Source organism: Lactuca serriola, chromosome 7 (genome assembly GCF_051521515.1).
Source record: "Lactuca serriola cultivar US96UC23 chromosome 7, Lser_US96UC23_V15, whole genome shotgun sequence".
In the NCBI taxonomy this organism is placed as follows: domain Eukaryota; kingdom Viridiplantae; phylum Streptophyta; class Magnoliopsida; order Asterales; family Asteraceae; genus Lactuca; species Lactuca serriola.
In genome coordinates, this window is record NC_136414.1 from 10853963 (window position 1) to 10860231 (window position 6269).

A 6269-nucleotide genomic window follows, 5' to 3' on the forward strand; every position below is an offset into this window, starting at 1 on the left:
CATTTCAAGTTATGAGAGGAGTTAATTAAGGTTTTAAATTGCCAAAGAATAATATTCAAGTTTAGCCATTAGGCCTCTCGGAGCATTGTCGAGACCGCCGAAGTCCACATTAGCAAAATGGGGTGATTTTTGCCGAGGTAGGGAGAAGAAGAAAGAGACTTGGCAGAACTCCAACGAGTTGCCGATCCAACTGAGCTCGTTATGCCAAGGTGTCGGCCCGGTATTTGCCAAGGTCGCCGAAGGTGTTGCCGAGGCAACTGCATCCTATCTTAGACAAAATATACAGAAATTGAGTAAACTAACCTTTATAAGCCGACTCTTTTTTTTTTTTTTTTAATAAATAATCATTATTTTTTCAAGTTTTGAAAACTAACTACTTTCTCCTAAACATCTTATTCCGGACCACTTTTCAATTGTTTTTTCAAAGATGTTACATTCCATTTCGGGTTTGATTTTTAAATTCCAATTTTTTTTTTTTGGCTTTTTACCAATTTTTTTTTGAAAAAATATTTTCATTTATGTCCAAAATGTTCATTTCTAAATATTAATATCGCCGTTTTTCAATAAAATATTTTATTTTATGTACTAATATATATATATATATATATATATATATATATATATATATATATATATATATATATATATATATATATATATATATATTTTACTTTTAACATATTTGTTTTACTTTTTGTCAAGGTTATAAAAATCGTTCGACGTTAGCTAGTCGGTGGACTAAGGTCAAAGGATTAATCGGCTACGCAGAGATTAATCGGAGGATTAATCGGGGACCATTATTTGCTAATTTGCTAGATTTTAAAAAATTAAATATGACTAATATCATATAAAAGTTTATAAATACCATTAATATCATAACAAAATAGGTTAATATGATAAATACAACACTGATCATACCTTAAATAGTTTCTATTGAGATATAACTTCTTCAAAGTGTTAAAATTTCATTGGGTTCTATTGTTTCAAGCATTTTGTATGCATGGATTAATCGTTAGGCACTCTCTAATTGGTCGAGTAGCGCCTAGGGATTAATCGGAGATTAATCAGGACCTAATCAGGATTTTTACAACACTGCTTTTTGTAAACAAGAACTAAAAACAATTTTTTTTTCAAATTTTCAGAATTGTTCTTTGGATTTCGGACCTGTTCTTGAAATTTATCGGACCTGTTTTTGAAATTTTCGAGTTCTTTTTTTTTTTTTTTTTTTTCTGAAATCCAAAATTTTAGTCTGGAATCCGCAATGTTGGTCTGGAATCCGGAATGTCATTCCAGAGTTAGTAAAAAAAATGTTTTTTCTTGGTCTAGAATGTCCCATTTCGGACAAAGTGGTCATTTTGCAAAAAAAATAATAATAATAACAATATATTTTGGTTATTTTTTTCAAATATTCATTAAAAAGGGGTTAGATTACTCAATTTACCGAAAACATAAGTGATCTAAGACTTCTATAAATTAAGTACAAATTAAGTATACGTTTTGTTCAAATTGCACCTTATGTAACCACCTAATTGGATTAATATTATCCGATTGGGGAAATGTTTTATGAGGATAACTAAGTTTCAAATTTATTCAAAAAACATCATTCAAGTTTGACCATACAAAAATACCAGTGAAGTAAGGCATTCATAGTGTTTAAATAACCCCTTATGGTAATTGGTTGCTTAGTTGACATATTTAATGCTTAGTTTGCATGTTAAATGACATCTACGAGATTACTTAGCATATAACCCATTAAATGAAACAAATTATGCATATAATTCTAATGAACGATTTCCATAAGCCAAGTACAATCAAATTGTGAAGTTACAACTACCCCTAGACTGAAAAAAGGACAACAATGTCTACTGGTGGCGTACTCTTTGCATAATGTTGTCTTTTGACTTTTAGACCTCTACTCCACTGCCACCATTCAATAGGCTTGACTTTTAACTTCCTTTCACTCAAGTTGGGCATGTAAGCCAAACATTAGCTTATTTATTCGTAGACTTTTCTGGAATCTCCATTTCCTTATCGCATTTATCAATCAATTATTTGCCATTGTCTGTCAACTAAGTAGGGTCTAAGCACTCCCCCCCCTGTGAATCTGTAAATTTGAGGATTATATTGCACCAAAATGATTGTCACGTAACACCCTATTTCGAATTGTTTCCTAATTTGGGGCCGTGAACTGAAGATCGGTTATTATAAGGCTATCGGCCTTGTGGAAGGAGAGATTTAGATCCCTTAGATGTGGATAACATAGATTAGGTGATCCAAGAGTTCGGTTTGTGTTTTGGAGCCCAAGAGTATAACCGTAAAGTGATAGTTCGGGACTTTTATGAAATTTGGATTTAAGCTCAGGAAGTTTTAAGGAAAATGAGTGTGGATGAAATTGTAGAGCTTCTCATTACCTTTCTATGAATATAAAGAACGTCGAAATCATACTTAGAGCGAAGAAGTTATGGCCTTCGGAAGATTGGTGGTTTTGGTTCCTAGCCGAGTACGCTGGGCGTACTTGATCGATGGTTTGGTCGCGGAGGTGCCCACGTACACGGGGAGTATGTGGGAGTACGTGGGGCGTACACTCAACTGGGAGAAACACTAAGTGTTAGGGTTTGTGCCTTATTTAAACACCTTAAGTTGCTTGAGGAGTTTCTTGTGACTAGCATCCACATCTCCAAACCCTAAGAACAAAACCCTAGCTTTTTATTTGAGTGTCTGTGAGCCATTGTTGCGATCTTGTGGTGTTTTTGGATCCTTTGAAGGAGGTGAAGCTTTGGAGCACTTGAAGCTTAAAGATCCAAAATCTACATCAACTTTGCAAGCTATTTGAGGTATAAAGCTCTTAACTTGATGGATCATTTGGTTAGATTCAATTAGGGCTTGTTTTTATGCTTTTTATGGTCCTTTAATCCATGCTTGAGAGTATAACCTACTCCAAGAGCTAGGGATGGTCGATCTTGGCATTTTTGAGGTCCTTTGTTCATAAAAATGCACTCTTGATGAGTTATCTTGGACCATGCATGATTTAGGGTTAATATTATGGTTCTTTTGAGTATTGGGTCCCATTAAGTCATGCAAGGGTGTAAAGTTGCCAACTTTACGTGTTAAGACATCATTTAGGATCAAATATGAGAATTTGGCTTAGTGGCTTAGCCGATTAAGCACTTAATATAGAGTTCAGTTGACTGTGGAGTATGCGGGGAGTGCCCAGCTCGTACGTTGCGCATACTGGCCTCGGAGGGAATATGTTGGGCGTAAGTTTGAGTACGTCGGGCGTACTTAGCAGCCTTGACTTTTGTCACCTTTTGCGATTTGGGCCATATTTGGACTATTAGGTTTTTAGGCCTTGTTAGGCCAATGGTCTTTCTGACTTTGGGTCATTATTAGGCTTTAGGCTTTCTTGGATTTGGGGCAATAATGGGTTTGAGGCCTCATTTAGGAGTTTAGGCCATATTGGTCTTTTAGAGCCATTAGGTTGGGCCTTGGTTTTGGGCCAAGTAAGGAAAGGGTAAAATGGTCTTTCACCCTGGGTGTTGGACAAAGTGAATTAGATTCCTAGTTAACATTTATGGCCTGATTATTAATTGGGGTTTTATTTGATTTATTAGCATGAGTATTATCCGAATCAACAGTCCGAGCGTTTATCTGATTTTCAACGTTTTAAGTTGAGTTCTCTCACTATATCCATGGGTCGAATGCACCAATGTTGACCCATTACTTGTTATATGGAATGCTAGTTGTCTCTGTAATTCTTGCATGAAAGACCAGGATCTGGCCCCTAGCAATTGAATGAAAGACCAGGATCTGGCCTCTAGAAATTGTATGAAAGACCAGGATCTGGCCTCTGGCAATCATATGAAAGACCCGGATCTGACCCCTAGCACTTGTATGTAAGACCGGGAGTTGGTCCTCGGCATTGTAAGGAAAGACCATGGGTGTAGCCCATGACACTTTCATTTTTGGTGTGTGGTATTTTGAGGAACTCACTAACCTTTGTGCTTATGGTTTTATGGTTATGGTTTCAGGTACTTCCAGTTAGAAAGGGAAGGGCCCGACTTGATCGCAACACATCCACCCATGTTTCTGGAACTTTACGATTTTGGGATTATACTATGATAAATGTTTATTATGATATACTTTTGAATGTTCGGAAAAAGATAATTGGTGTTTTTGTTAAACTAGAAATGAAATTTTTACCTTCTAATTTTGGGATGTTACAAGTTCGTATCAAAGCCTTGGTTTGAGGGATTCATGCATACTGTTGGGTGTGTCTGAACTCAAACTAAGGGTTTGTTAGATTTTTAATAAAATAAAAGTTGTATTTAAGGATTTTCTAATAACGAAAAGGGGTGTGGTGCATGTATACAACCGAGCTCAAGTAAGTAATTCCCAGAATACCCATACATGTTTGCTATGATTTTATGCTATGAGAATTGCATGGTAGATTATGGCTAAGGATTTGCTTAGGATTTCATGCTAGGATATATGCCAGATTGTTTGACCTTATAGAATTGCATTATAGAATGGATTTTCAGGTGGTTGGATGGATTAGCCTGATATGTGAAGCCTCATAGCCTAGGAGGATCAGATGTTATGCTAGATTTGGAAATATGTATTGGTAGAAGTAATTGAGTGTATGCTTTAAAAATTTTATATGGTTAGGATCATATAGCCCGAAAATGATTTATTTGGCCTTATTTCTTGTTCTTGATTTGGTTGTGGTCCTAGGGTAGATTCTTTTATTTGACAGTGTATTTGATCATGTATTATGTATAATTCACATGCATAAGGCAACTGGTGATGAGAGTGGAAGTTCCTAGCATGGGTTGTTGTAAGTGAGCCTTGGAGGTTCTTTGTTTTTTCTATGGATTGGAGTGTGACTGCATGAATGTTGCTTGCTTTGTGCTTCGTGGAACTCTTGATGATGTGAGTTAACTATTAAGTGAATATGTAAGTCACATGTTGCATAGGTTAAATAATCTCTGAGTGACGGATTTGACCCTAAAACACAACTCTCATTTAAGTCTAACCATTGTAGGGATGAGTCTTTTACTCGAAGGATTATCTAAGCTTTGTTGCATGTCACTGTATTCAGTATTCATGAAGTAGTTAACTGACATTATTGGGAGTTCTTTAGTAGCTGATAGCAGGGTGAGATCGGGAACCTAGAAGAGCCTAGGATGTGTTGTAGCGAGTTGGCTATGCTATTTAGCAGATATTTAGAGTATCTTTTTGAGAAGGTGACTTGGAGGATTTAGGACAATTCTTGAGGAAAGTGTGGATATGTATGGAAGGTAGTATTGGGCTCGTACTATTGAAAGCACAGGATCCATACCCGAATCGAGGAGAGTCATGTATAGTGTAGGAAGCCTATGGATGGGGCTTCTTTGGGCATGTTTTGATAATGTGTATAGTTTCATTTCAGTATGGTGATGAGCACTTGTGGAGGAGGATCTGATTCAGACTCCGGAGCTGGCGCTGAGCTAATGAATGAGTCGATACGGGAGTTCTTCTCGTCAAAGATCACCTGCGGAATTATAGAGCAGACTCCTATGATGTTTGGTACCATCAAGGAAATGATCATGGAACTATTGGATGATTGTTTCGGGGCTTTTAGGGATGAGATTGCAGCAAGACAATTGGGGACCCATTTGGAGCTCAAGGCTTGTGGAGCCCTAGAATCTTTTAGGGAGGAGGATCCAATTGCTAGCTCTTGTCATGAGGGATCGAAGGTGGATTATGCATCATGCCTTCCGAGGGATCGATTCCATGATTGGATTGCCACTGAGGTTTCGTGAGCCTTATGTGAGGAGTTACCTGACATTATTGGTTGTGTCACTGATAGACTGGTCGCTAGGTTCGAGAATCGGATCTCGGTCGTTCAGGCAGTTGATGGGATGGTCGAGGTGACTTAGGAGCAAGATCTTAGTTTGGAGAGGCGACTAGGAAATAGGAAGCGGACTCATGATCCGACTTTGCTAGCATTAACTGAGCAGTTTGATTTTGCCATCCCTGGTGATACAGATCTTGTTAGATTTGGTGTCTAAGCCCATAACTATAATTGGTGTGTACTTGACCCGATTGTACCATTTGGGTTGCCTTCACCAAAGCAATTTGATAGGATGGATATTTGCGAAAGAGGTTATTTGTGATTTATTAATATATTATAAATATAATATATTAATTGATAAATTTAATTGGTATGGATCAAGAATTAATTTAGTGATCAAAAGAGACTAATTAAATTAACGGGGACTGATTATCTA